The 14,745-nt window shown below is 31.8% G+C and overlaps 1 protein-coding gene across 1 annotated transcript in view; it reads left to right on the top strand.

Annotated features, from left to right (window-relative positions):
* The window catches only part of LOC135831248 (protein THEM6-like), an 87,947-nt gene that overhangs the window by 38,532 nt on the left and 34,670 nt on the right, over positions 1-14,745 (top strand). The window contains exon 2 of the mRNA XM_065343594.1: positions 8,822-8,880. The gene's annotated coding sequence lies outside the window, so the exon portion shown is untranslated. The remainder of the gene's footprint in view (positions 1-8,821; positions 8,881-14,745) is intronic.

Here is a 14,745-nt window from a genome sequence, read left to right as displayed (position 1 = left end):
TTTATAGCTGACTACTTATTGATGAATGATACTGTCATGGTACTCGTAAGTATACGATACGAATAACGTAAAATTATCTTCTGTACGTAGGTTTAGGTAGGTATACTCGTATACGATTCGAGTTATTCCATTCGTTGACCTTGTCATGCACATACACTGGACGGGTTGCGAATAGTAAGCAATTGGAAAATAAGATTTTTTATCTGATTTCTATAAAAACTACTATACTGTCGAGCGAGAGACCAGTAAGATATAATATCCGCGAGGCTTGTATAGGTATAAAAGGTCACGGCTTCTTAGGCGGCTAACTTCCTCACACTTGGGCTATTCGATAAAGCGGAAATACATCCACATCCAAGATAGTAACTTGGCATCTCTGAGGAAGTTACCTAGACATTTCTTAAGGTATAACGAAGGATAAATACTTATTCGCTGAAATCGTATATGCTTAATGTGTTTATGTTTATAATAAAGGAACAGGGTGCCTATAACTTGAATCGGAAATTTCCTCGTAATTACCAGTATCATACTTAAAAAATAATACATGCCTACTCGAATTATTTTTTTTAAGCGTTCAACTAGGTAATTAGGCACCTTTATACGAATTCAACTAGTTTTGGTTCCTACGCCAATCTTTAATTCGTTATCATAATCAAGGTAGAACTGAAAGCATCAATCGTCTGTGTGTAGGTAGAGCAGATTCTTAATTGACTTTTTCTTTCTTTCATTTTTTCAAATCCACAAACACCTGTTACTGCGACTGGACTGACGATGAAAACCGCTAGAATCGATTACTTTACAGCAGGTACCAGTAAGATCGCAGGAACTTTTGATAGTGAATTTCGCACCACACACCGATCTCATCCAGAGTCAGAGAATTTAGAGATACAGAACCGCGTGCTATTAGTATGTCACAACAACGAACTGGTTAGTCTGGTACCGAACTTACAATTTAAACGTTTAAAGACCAGATAACATGTTAACATTGACATAGACGAACTTGGTTGGAATTTGTGGTGCAGATTCTCTGCGTTTATGCTTGTGAACTCTTTACAAACCCACGTACCTATAGCTATTCGCAAGTCTTATTGCTCATGTACCTCTATACTACCTACCATTGAGTCATACTGGACATGACGTTTTCAGCCTCACAGGTGATTTTGATAAAGAACGGAGAAAATTGATACATATATTCTATACAGCATGTTGCGAAAATTTCATTCTCTTTCGAATCATTTTACAACAGTACACTTACCTAATTATTTAGGTCAGTAATTTATTCCATAATTTGTAACTCGTGCTCGTGGGTCGTGGTTATCGAACTGCATACATTATTTGGATTTTTAAATTTGTTCAAATCGAGGAAGGGTTTATGAATTCATCTCGTGATTACGGTACGTGTATAGTTTTATTGTTAGTACGATGGAAAATTCCCGAGAATTTCATTTTTTATACCGGATTATCGCGGTATTTGTATTGCAAAGGGCATTAGCACAATACTCGAGGCTCGTCAATCAACCCACATGTGTGGAGATTATCATACGCGGGACAGTTGCGAGGTTTTTTTTTTGGTCCGTTCATCGTTGCCATGCTTTATACTTAACTAACTTTGAAAAATTCTACCAGAAGTAGCCACATAGTGAAAAAGTTTTATTTTTAAAGAGACTTTTTAGCGAGGTTATAAAATACCATCTCGACGTACTCGTAGACGGAATTTTGCGTTTTTTTGGCCATCCACGTCCGGTTGTTGGGATAGGATTGTTTTGTTTGTTAAACGGATTTTCTAATCAGTGTGTCTAAACTTGGGTTCGAGTTTTTAGTTGAGTTCGAAGCCGTAAGATTGCATAAGTAACTGTTGGCGAATGCTTTAAATTTTCAAAATCATCGTGAAAATTTTGTTTTTTGGAAATTTTTTCAATTATTTGTTGAAGATGCGAGATTGTGAAATGTTTCAGAATGTACCGACTGTCTTAATGGAAACGGACCTCTTCTGAGTTCTCTCCTCCCTTTCCACCCTTTTGATGTCAAATTTTTAAAAATACATTAAAGTCTCACGATGAATGGAAAACAATACCGTATTTTTTTGATCCGAATCCTTCTACGTCCTCACTCATGTTCTTTCATTAGAGTCGAAAGCTTGAAAAAATGACGAAGTAAATCGATGAATATCGTCTGATTGTGAGTTTCAAAAATTAGGTAGGTAGTCTGGGACTCTGGGTACCTATTTACACCTTTTTTTTTTTTTGTGTAATGGACACATCAATGCATCATTCGAGAGTTGGAGGGGATTGGAGGGGATTCTCATTTTTAAAGCTGAAATTTTTACTGCCCCTATTGTTTCATTGAAATACTTTTATCCAACATCCATATAAAGGATCAGTAATCACTTTCTCGTTCACCGTTCAGATTTTTCATTCAGTTTGTCATGCAGTTCAATCTTTTCTCTTTCAATTCCAAAATTTTCCCTCATTTAAAAATGCTCTCAATTACTTTTTTTTTCAAATCTGAGATTTTGTCTCAAAACACGATTAATTTTTGAAAAAATGTTGAGAAATTTGGCAAAAAGTGAACGAGAGTTCATGTTTGGATGTTCACTTCAGTTCAAAGTTCACAATGAATAGAATCGTTCACAATTTTCTTTAAAAAAAGATCTTGAAAAAACTGTTGATGGGGGGGGGGGGGTCAACATTTCTAGAAAAATTTTGCTAGTGGAAATTTTAAAAACACGATTTTTTTTGAATATACCTCTTCTATGAAGACCTTATGGTTCTTCTCCATTTTTATGTCAGCATAAGATGTCCAAATTTCATCACATTTCGATAATTTTTTTCAAAATCCACCTTGAATTAAAACAACGAACTTTTTCACGCGATTTTTTGGATTTTTAACATGTAAAATCAGGATTTAAGAGGTGAAGAAAAGTTTTCCAGTACCAGTGTACCACAGTATGTATTTCAATGTTTGTACTATCGAAAACATAACAAACGATGCATGTGTCACTCAAATTTCTGCACTTCTTGGACTATCAAGGTAATTCAAGAAGTCGTAGGAGAAGTGGGAGGTGGGTTGTGCCTTAAAAGTAAACTTATGTTTGAGCTTGGCATCATTGCAGACTTAGGAAACTAGCGAAATCCAAAATTTTAGAAGACCTTCCTTGTCACTCCTTACGATTCCAGCCTCCAAAATCTCAGAATAAAAACCATAAGTACTCAATGTTATTGGTTATTTATACTTAAAAAAAGATGTAGATACCTATTTGTGTTTTTTTTTGTTCGTGAAATTCCAATTGAAACCCCGAGAGATTTTTTGTCACGTTGAAAATTAAACTTTTTATAAAAAAGCCCAACTTCTAACTTTTTGAAATTATCATAAAAGATTTTGATTTTTTTTTTGAATCTTCTCTTTTGAAAGCTTGTACAAAGGAGGAGTCCCGATAATAAGACCATTTTTTAGCCCCCTGACAGTTATCGACCAGACCACTCTTAAAATGTTGTAATAAATATCCAAAATACGAATCGGTGGTTGGTTAACCCAAAATGACCATTTTTTTGGGCTCCAGGGGTTCCCAAAGTTGTGATTACAAAAAGAATTTTAGGAACCACTGAGTATTATTTTCAAAAACTTTTTTAGCGTAAAATATCTGTTTGAACTCGATAAACGTTATGCGAGGTGATTTTCCTATTTTCGACCCTCGGGGGCAGAAATTGGGGAGTTTTGATTTTTGGAAAATTTTGGAACCACCATTTTGAATCCACCCATTTAAGCCCTGCTAAAACTCTTTTTACAGTTTATTAGTATCTGAAAGACCTTCATCCTACCAAATTTTGAGATCAATAAAATTTTCCGCTGGTACTCAAAAATCCAATTTTCCATTTTTTCGCAATTTCAAAATTTTGGGAATCCCTGGAAAACTAGAAACCTACGATTTGCGCCAAACGTAACGTTTTGAGGTATATATTCAATTATCTTGATGAAAAAGTTTAATTAGGCTCCCCGTATATTCGTAATTTTGAACCCTTTTTTAGAGCCCCCCACTTTAGGCACCCCTAAAAAAAAGTGTTTAGGCACATTTTTTCAAATAAATTGAAGAATTTACATTTCAACCACACTGGCAAGTGCTCGATGATTTTTCATTTGATTTTTCCTGTAACTTTCAAAATTAAGCTTTTTTGGGCCAAATTCTGATATTTTATGTTTTCACGATTTCAACGAAGTAAAATCTCAGAATTTGGCCCAAAAAAGCTTAATTTTGAAAGTTACAGGAAAAATCAAATGAAAAATCATCGAGCACTTGCCAGTGTGGTTCAAATGTAGGTAAATTCTTCAATTTATTTTTAAAAAAAAATCAATAATTACAGAACTTGCAAAATTTGATTTTTGCCAGATCTTTCAATCCGAAATTTGGCCATGAATGATCAGTCGAACCAGAAGTCAAAGCTTAAAAAGCCTCAATCAGATTTAAAAAAATTTTTATCGAGAAAATATTCGAGAATTTAAAAATTGAAAAAATTATTTTAATATGATCAAAATTTGGGATCTTTTGTGATTTCAACATTTTTTCAGAATTATTTTTTCCAATAGATTTTTTTTTAAATCCAGAGACAGGTGAAAGACCTGAACACTAATTATCAGCTTCTCAAATTGATTTTTCGAATTTTGGCAAATTTTTAAAAATTTTAAAATAATAATTTTCGACAATAAATTAATTTTTTAAAGCAAAAAAATGCATTTGTTTCTATTTGAGTATTTAGCAATGATGAAAATCAGTCCTTGAAATCAATACAAATTCTCTCGGATTCAAATTTCATCATTTTGGGGTATTGCGGAGCTCTCAGCACGATTTTAGAATTCTCCAGAAGGTGTGGAAATCAATTTGAGGGTCATCGAGTATGGTGTATTACATTGTAAAAATTGTTGCCAGTATAGCCAAGTATAGCCTATAGCCAAAGCGAGTATGCAAACTTTACACCTTCAGTGCGTTGTATGTAGTTGCAGTTTCAAATTATTACGTAATCATTTTTCGGTTTAAAAAGTGGAGAACAGAGTAGGGGAGGGGAGAGGGGGGTTGACTCGAGAAGGACTGAATGTTCAGGACCCAAAGATCTTCAGGAAGGCAGCGACAGCCCAAAATTATTTTTATTTTTTTGGACTTATGAATTGAGTCAGTTATTCAAGGCAGGCAGTGGTACATTTTTCGTATACTTTTGTAACCTGAAAAAAATCATTCTACATGAATCACGAATCAAATTGTTGGATGAAGTATCATCACATAGCAAACAATCCAAACATTTAGGAACGTGGAACCGGAATGTTAGTTATTTTCATTTCTTACAAAAACACACAGTCCTGAAGTGAATACCTACAACCATTCCCATTGACTGTACCTACTCTGCTACCGTAGAAGTTACTTTTTTAATAAAATTTATAAATAGAAAATACCAGCTTGAAATCTTCATCGATAGTTTAATAATAAATGTCTCCGCCAGAGTAAATATCATTCGAGTATTCACCTCGAAAATTTACGACTTTTTGCAAAAAAAATGTCGATTATGAACCAGAGACTGTAACGTAAATCAAACTTATCCTTATAAATCGCCGAGTACATATAGAATTTTAACGAAAAAATTCGAATATCTTCTCCATACAAATTGCTTTTTCGAGTCATTTTTCTCAACGGGTAAAATCAAGTGTAGGTACAGTACAGTACCTTACACCTACCTAAGAGTAAAACTACTCGGTAGAAAATTTATTTAAAAAATTGCCAACTCGCGCAGCGAAAATGTTTAAATTTTTAACATCGAATTCTCATCAGAACGACTAATAACGTAACACGTATCGATTTTGTGCACTTTACTGCTCTTTTTTCGGCGGCAGGAGGAACTCGCGGGAGGATATTTTCATCGATAATATTTAATTCATGTATTTTTTTTTAAACCCCTTATTCTCGTTTTTCGTTTCTTCATCGTTCAATGATTTTTCGTTACTTTGCTGGAATTGATTTCTCGTACATACAATATGATTACTGTACGCGGAATATCGTATAAGATATAGAGGTTCACATTCTTCGCATTAGAATCGACATGGTATCGTTTCGAATATTTCGCACGTTTTTCAAATTTCATTCGATGCTATAAAAATGAAAGCGAAATATTTCCCATGTTGCATTAGTACTTACTAACTCGCTATATTAGATGTGTTACCGAAAAGCTAACGTAGAAGACTTACACCTACCATTTCGTAATGTTTCGAAATTTTCACTTTGCATCGTGTACCATCACTCATAAAACTGCGTAAAATTGGCAATCGTAAAGTCATTCGTCGATCATATCAAATACTTCGAACGTGGGTACATCGCTTTAATTTTTTTTTTCTCACTGTACTTATACTTACTATCGTTGATACTTTCTCCTGCCTTCGTCTACAGTGTCTATGCATATGCCTACCTATACATGCAATAATTGTCCCCTCCTCCGGTTTGAATTTCTTTTTAAAAGAAGTTCGAGTTATTTCATTAGCGCGTTTACACTTTGTTAGCACGATACTGGTTATTAAATGATGAAAAAACCTGGATTTACATCGGTTTCAGTTCCTATATCTGGTGACTACTTATATATCTTCGTCGATTGAATGCTAGTGAGGTTTTTTTTATCATGCGTAAGCACTGGTTCAAAATTTTATTTTAATTTAATTTTTTTGATTATGATCAATTTTTTAAAAATATTTATTTCATTTTAAAGATCCATTCTAAACATCCTACGAACAAATAAATAATTAAAAAAAAAAAAAAAAAAAAAAAAAATGGTTTCAACAAAAAATTTCAAAAAAAGCCCACAAGTTCTTCCATGATGTCTCTTTTATCATTTTTCTCATTATTGAAATTCAATTCGGAGTATTTTCTGTCCTCTAAATTTGAAAAATAGAAAAACCCGAAATTTAGAAATTGTTGATTGATTTTTTTTTGTAAAATTTCATCATTTTTTTTCCACAAAAATAATTATCTACTTAATTTTCAATTCATTTTTATCATCCCAATTTCTAGAAATTTTAACGTCAAACTTTTTGTTTAAAAGTGCAATAAAACAAAGATCTCATTTTGATTTTTTTGAAAAATATTTTTCAAATTGAAGGGTCATCAACTCCAAATTGAATTTCGACGATGACCAACTTCAAAAAAGAATTGTTAAAGGGGTTCTCTTGTAAGCATTTTACACACCCAACCATTTCAATTTTGTTACCAAATTATTCGATAAACTTTCAAGTGCGAATTTCTTTCCTCTTTGTTATTTGTAATATTCTTTCTATCGAAAGTCTATTTATACGCTACGAAGATGCTCGCGAAATGCAAAATTCGTTGTAAATTGTTTTCCATTGTATTACAAAAAATAATTGAAAAAACTCGATTTCTTTTTTTAGTCGACATTTTTATCTAAGAAATGTAAATTTCGAATAAGCTTCGAAATTTATTGCTGCGATTCGCGGTTTTCATTTTTCCCTTTTTTTTTTTTTTATAAATAGACAGCTTTACTTGATCGTAAATTATTGGCAAATGGACGTTTGCCCTTATTTACGTTAAAATGCAAAGAAAATAAATTACACGTAATAAAGTCTTTTAGCCTTTCTTGCCGATTTTTTTTTCTCGCAGAGTAAAATTATCAGTTACGTGTCATTATGGTAAATATGTATCTTCCTAGTAGTCAAAAAATACCTAATTAAAAATTAGATTAAAAAATTAACCTCCAATGTTCATCGTAGTAATAAGGTAGAAAATTATTCGGGAAGCTTTTTGGCGGTATATTTCAAAACATGTGTGTGTTTTTTCTTCAGGAATCACGCTCGAGATTTTCAAACGAATAAATTTATTAATTAAGGAAAGTAAAATATGGTAACATTATAGCGGTGATATATCCTACGATTCAATTTTTTTTTTTGGTAAACACAGTTACACACACGAACATAAAAGATGAAAAAATATACCTACGTATTTATTTAAGCTATATGTATCTAATGTATAAATAAGCATACCTATCTAAGCAAAAAATTGACATGCAGTCGTTATACATAGGTAGTTAGATATTATTAAATAATTTCTAGCTATTACCTTTACATATAGTACGATTACGAACGAGTATAACGTATACAGCTGGAAGTAAAATAGAGAGATATTCCATATAAGCGTTTCAAAATGCCTGATATCTAGTTATTAATATCTAATATGGTATACGGTTGAAGCAAATTTCCAATCCGGACGTCCTTTATAATTTGAACGTGGATGTTATTCCCCTTTTATACAGTCTCTTTCGCAACGCTATATGTACTTCAACTACTACGTAGTATTAGTATCTTATACTGTACTTACCTTTTCACGTGTGGTTTCTTAAATTACAACGAAGACTTGGCCATTCTTATACCTATGATACGTTGACCTATGAAAATAGCCTAGGTACATATCGACTCGCAAATTTTTCAAGTTCAGTTTTTTTCGTGTTTATAGATGATCTCCCTGGTACAGAGTAAGATAATGAAATTTTATCGAGTTGCATATAAGCTACTTAATGGCTGACCTTCGTTTTATCCACATAAGTTATAGTAGGTATTTTCTTCGGGCGCAATATTGTTTTTATTGTGGAACTCTAATTGTTGGCCTTCTGTAAAGAACAACTACTTTTTTTTTTTTTTTTTTTTTTTTTTTGTTGAATTTATTAGGTACTTAGCAGTTATTCTAGGCAAATACTATTTACTTTTAATTACAATTAGATGTATTGTTTTATCTTAATAAGTGTAGACATTATTGTACTGACACAAGATTTTTGTTTGTTTCTAGGGCCAATTCCAACTTCAACGTGGTGGTCGTTTGTTTTGAATTATCATCGAAATTGTCAGGTAAAATATAGAAAATATTCAGATATTTAATTGAGGATGGAAATTTTTGAGTTTTTATGGCAAAATGGTTCAGTTTTTAAGCATAATGACTAATGAGACTGAGTCTTCTTCTAGGGATAATCCTGCAGCGATTTTTTCATTACTTATATTATAATGGAGTTATATCTTTATTTCATAGATTGTATGATTTATTCACGAGCATGAAATGCATTACCTACATTCCTCATAAAAAAAAAATTATAAAAAAAATAATTTCAGGATATAGCTATGTATTTGTCAGGCTCTGGGCTCTCTCGCCTTTAGAAAAACAGGATTCGAGGCAAAGTGTCAGCTTTTTTGCCTCCTCCTCTGTTAAGCTTAAATTTAAAAAAAAATTGAAATGAGCTTGGCTATCTAGTTAAACTGTCTACTTGGAAATTAAAAATGTTGAGTGCCGATAGAATCTTAGAAATATTTTCATATTTGGAACATTTTTTACGTTTTCGTTTTCAGGTTTTCTGTTCAAGTTTCAATCTGGAATTTTTTTCAAATTGGTGAAAAAATGAAACTTTCATGAATTTTTGCAAACTCAAGACATGTCTTGTAGTTATTCATTGAAAATAAACGGGTACTTAAAGCAATGAGTTTTGAAATAGAGAGATAAATATCAACAGTGTACCAGGTACCATTTCCAAAGTGTTTCCAGAATTCTGAAAGCTGTGCCCCTCTAAACGAAAACATTTTGAGTTCAACACCCTCCCCCCTCCAAATGATTGATTTTTATACATTTATTTAATCAAAATTAATAAAACAGACCAGTTTATGGTGAAAATAAGTACCTATCTAAATATGTATCTATCAAGTTCTCGATTTCCTCCGATAATACAATCTTCAAATTCTAACTTATGGAAGTAGGTAGATTACAGTGTTATACAAAAACGTGTTTAAAAAAACAAAACAAACATTTTTTTGGTTTGCAAAATAAATACACATATAAAACGATTTTTTTTTGTATTTTGTTTTAAAACAGTTCTTTTTTCTTGTTTAAAACCAGGCTATGTTTCAAAATGTGTTTTAAACACAAATTCATTTATTTTGGATTCAACGTTTTTCAAATATCCGTTATCCAGTCATCAATCTAGTTAGGATGTGACGTCATAAAATTGCTATAAGGCTCAAGAAATATTGAAAAATTGAAATAAAAACATAAAATTTGTAAAAGTACAGGAAGAAAAATGAAAATCTAAAAATACAGTGTTCATTTAATTCCATTTTTTTCCACGAGAAACTGAAAAAAAGTTTTTTTTTTTTTTTAGAAAATTGGAGCTGAAAAAAAGACTTGTTTAAAACAAAAAAATGTTTTTTTTTGTTTTGTTTTATTTGTTTTAAACGTGTTTTCAACGTGTTTAAAACAACATATTCAAAACATTTTTGTTTTAAATATGTACAAACCTGGTAGATTATAGCAATATTGTTCAATCTTTTTGCTAATGGGTATATCATTCTACTTATCTTTCAAAGCTTAATTAGCAATAATAAATTAATGATTTCAGTAAATAAAAAAAGGACACGTTGCTTTGTCTTTTTTTTTTTTTTTTTTTTTTTTTTTTTTTTTAAAAAACGACATATCAATATTAATAATCAATGTCAGTAACGCCAAAAATCATGAAAAAATGTTGAAAATATGCAACAAAAAAAAATCTTGAAAAATGTGAAAAACGCAAAATAATCGATATACATTGGGGGAGGGAGGAAGCATTAAAATAAGAATTATTTAGAGGCCAAATAAGCAAAATAGGTAAGCATAAAAAAAAGCAAAATAAGAAAATACAAATTGGGCTTATTTGAAAGGAAATGACCTGAAACGGATGATATTTTTGGTCATAAAAAATATGCATTTTTGAATAGTTCAGAATAGAAAAGTAGGCAGTTATTCAAATAAATCTTCATAATAATTACATGCAATGAAATCAAAAAACAGTTTTTTGACTTTTTTTTTGTGGGAGGATCTCGAAAGATTCCAGGAAAAATTTTGAAACTTTGGTTTCAACCATCACTTTTTTACTGGGGGGTATCAAATTTAAAAATTAAAAGTTTTTTGAAATTTTTTTGGTGATAATCGATTATTTATAATATTTATTTAGATGTAGGTTAGAAAATATTTTTTGATTTTTTTTCAATTTTTCAGGGGTTTTGAAGGACTTACAAAAAAATACGATTTTGGTCGTATTCAAAAACGGCGTTCTCCTTTCTGAATATGATAATCAATCATCTCCTAAATTATTTTCAATGTTAATTTTAAAATTTGATACCCTGGCAGGAAAGTGATGGTTCAAGTCGGGGGTCCAGAATTTCCCCTGTTGTTTTTTAAGGTCCCCCTACAACTTTTTATGGGATCTCTCGAAAGTTTCCAAAATAAAGTCAATGACGACCCATCCCATTCCACTTGAAAATTTTTGCTACACAGATTGTTTTGATTCTGAAAACCAAAAACGTTTTCAAAATTATGATTGACCTGAATTTTTTTAAAAATTACTGAAATTTTTGACACTAACCGTGGTTGGTGAGTCTTCGATGATAGAACTTGGGGTGGGGGTGTATTTTAACAGCCTGTCCCGTGTCTTTCAAATTCTTAACTGTTTATCTGTTTCCACCCTCTCTCTTCCTCCCTCCCTCCCTTCCTCCCTTCCTTTAAAAAATGTGTAGCTTACGTTGGTTTTTTTGATGAGCGAGGGGGAGGGGGGAGATACCAGAAAGAGGCACAACATGAAAAAAATATTCACTTTTAATATGATCTCATCTCAACTAACTCGAGTACTTATATGCACATCCCCTCGTTATAATTTCAGCTACACGAGATCTCAGTAACCTGTTTTTATTCTCTCGCCTCATCTTGATGAAATACCATGCATCACGAGATGGAAGTTAATTAATTATTTTATCGGCAGGATTTAATTAGTTTGAGAACTAAAATCTAAGCTGGTTAAATAATTTGCCAGTAATTAACCACCAAAGATTTAAAGATAGAGGAAAATTCGAGGGATGAGCGAACGAATGCATTACATTACATAGTAGGTACAGGTTACCTACGTAGCTATAGCTAACTTATTATGTATATAACTTTGTTTGCAATACACCATCTAAATTTTTCATATAGTTGAAGAATTTCTCTGGTAATTTGCGCGAAAGTTTGGCGATTCATCGCGTTTCCTTTTGTTTTAGATTTACCGCACAAATTAAATGATAGATGTGTGAATAAAGTTATACCCGTATGCTGCTTTGAAAATTTGAACGAATGAAAGTTTAGTAGATTTTAAACGGTTCATTTTGTTAGTTTTTGTTTTCCTAAAAGCCTCACCTTTAAAATACCCTACCAGCTCTTGCATCTGTATCTGCTCATTTTTTCCGTTTCTCATTCGGCTACGTGTTGTAAAAAATATATACCTAGATAAAAATTCGCGAATACTTGCTCTATTTGGGAAGAAAAACGAAAACAGTTGGTAAAGAAAATTCTGCAATATTAAATTTTTGCGAACGTTGGCAACTTTATAGCCAAGATATGATGTAAGAACGTGTGTCCTAAAGGTCCATAGTTTTGTACGAATTCTCTAATTTCTGTTTTTACAACTCCCCAGAGATCATTACTAGTAGGTAGATCATAATACGTGGCTTAGGCTTTGCAAAATTTCAACCATTATAGACCTACAAACCTGGCTGTATATACCTGTTGCTGAATAATAAAAATGAAAATATTGAAAAAAAGGTCCATCGTTTTATAGTTTTTAAACATTTCGTGGTCGGGTGAAATTACGAAAAAAAAAAAATGGTGTAAAGAGATTTCATTACGACGAAGTCTGGTCGTCGTTAGATAATTATTCGCAACAGAACGACTTCTTATAAGAACCTATGCGCTTAGAGTACCATAATCTTGCGCTTTCCAACTTTGGATAGGTAATCTGAAGCATAAGCAGTGCATAATTCTAGTTTCCTACAAGGAGAAACCCGCAACATTCCAACTAACATACCATCTGCCCTTCAAGACAACCTCGAAGCTGTATCAAAAAAGCAGTTTTGCTTTGATCGCAGACCCACCTAATCGCAGACAAAATCCAGACTGCTAAGTGCCTCTAGCTTTGTAGTACTTAGGAGATATTTGACGTGCCAATTCATCACAAACATATCTACTTACCGGTAAAAAAGAAATTCTTTCGTTTACCTAATAAATTTTTGTAGTTGTGTAATATTCGATCAGCTGTGATACAAAGACGACGAGTTGAAAAAAATCGAATATCTATGTTAATAAATTTTCTCAGCAAGAAAAAAGATCAAATTTTGGCCACGTTTCGAGATAAAAAAAAATAAAGAAAAGAAACATCAACTCAAAAATATGCTTTGTTAGGTACCTACTTTCATTCGCTTCTATCTACACTATGTCTTTTTAAACAAATAGGGGTTTTCGTAGAAATTTCTTTCTGAATACAACAACCATGTTTTTAATAGCGTTTTTAAACAGCCAGTTTAATTAAGTACTTTAAATACTGCTTTTACATACTTTATGTAAATTTTAAAAAGCTGAAAATTTCACCACAAAATTATATAAACTAAAAGTTGTTCATTGTCGTTTCAATATCAGCCTCTATCGCCAAATAAAACACCAAAAAGTAAGAAAAAAAACCCCAACGAAATAAAAACACAAAATGAAAGAAAGAGAAAAAAAAGGAAAAGGTAAACTTTCATTAACTTTGATGTTGAAACGCGTGTTGAAATATTTATATTAAACTTTTATTGACAGTTACGTTGATAATATCTCTCGTTTTTTCTCCCTTTATCTTGTTAGAAATCTTTTACCTTGGAACTTTTTTTCGCTCTGCGAAGAATTCATTTTTCTGTTTGTAAATCTCATTCATTTTTCTTCTCTGTGCTGAGTTCATTGATAGATCTGGCAATTTTGTTAAAAAATGTCCACGAGAAGAAAGTAAATTAAATCACTCTGTTTAAAATTTGGGAAATTTATCATTTTTCTTTGACGAGATGTAGAAATGAAATCCCCTCCCCCAGTTTTTGAAAAAAATTCAATGAAGATGACAAGATAACCAACGTAGAACAGAAAATTGTTTGAACTGGATAAAGCTACCTAAATTAAAAGAGCATGCAAAAGTAGGTGCTAAAGCACATTTTTTTTTTTGATTTTTGTTGGACTTTGAAAATCAAAATGGGGGCAAAAATGCAAAAAAAAATCAACATGTCTCCAAATTGATCTGGAAAGATTAAAGGCAGGTACTTTATTTCCGAGTTGCAACCCCTTTGGTGGAAAATGGTTTCAAACTGTTTTGAGCAATTCTGGAGCCTCCAAAAGATTTTTGAAAGTTGTAATTTTCACAAAATTTTTGGTTCTTAATGAAATTGAAAAGCTAAAATTCACTTTGCACCTAATTCCAACAAACTGAGTCAACTGTAAGTGGTTTTAAGCTATTCTGGAGCCTCCAGCCATATTTCATAAGTTCCAGATTTTTAAAAAATACCGAAAAAACCGTCTAAATCAATTTTCAGAACAGTATATTTTTCAGATTTTCAATCATAAAATCATCAGGATGGTTTGTATTGCACTTTTTAAAAATTTGAAATTTTTGAAATCTGGCTGGAGGCTCCAGAACGACTAAAATTAGGGTATGAAGTAAATTTTCATCGAGTAAAATTTTGTGAAAAATTCAACGTTCAAAAATCTGTTGATGGCTCCAAAGCTGGACAGCTCAAAATGGTTCGAAAACATTTTCTAATTGATTTGGGAAATGAGCCCAAAAATACAGTACTTACACGAATTTTTGCTTTTTACGTGAATTTGACAAGATTTTAATTTTTTCGCATTTTTGATTCAAATTTAAGTTT

This window comes from Planococcus citri, chromosome 1, assembly GCF_950023065.1.
Source record: "Planococcus citri chromosome 1, ihPlaCitr1.1, whole genome shotgun sequence".
In the NCBI taxonomy this organism is placed as follows: domain Eukaryota; kingdom Metazoa; phylum Arthropoda; class Insecta; order Hemiptera; family Pseudococcidae; genus Planococcus; species Planococcus citri.
Note: the sequence above shows the minus strand (reverse complement) of the source record. Positions and strands in the feature narration are given on the sequence as shown.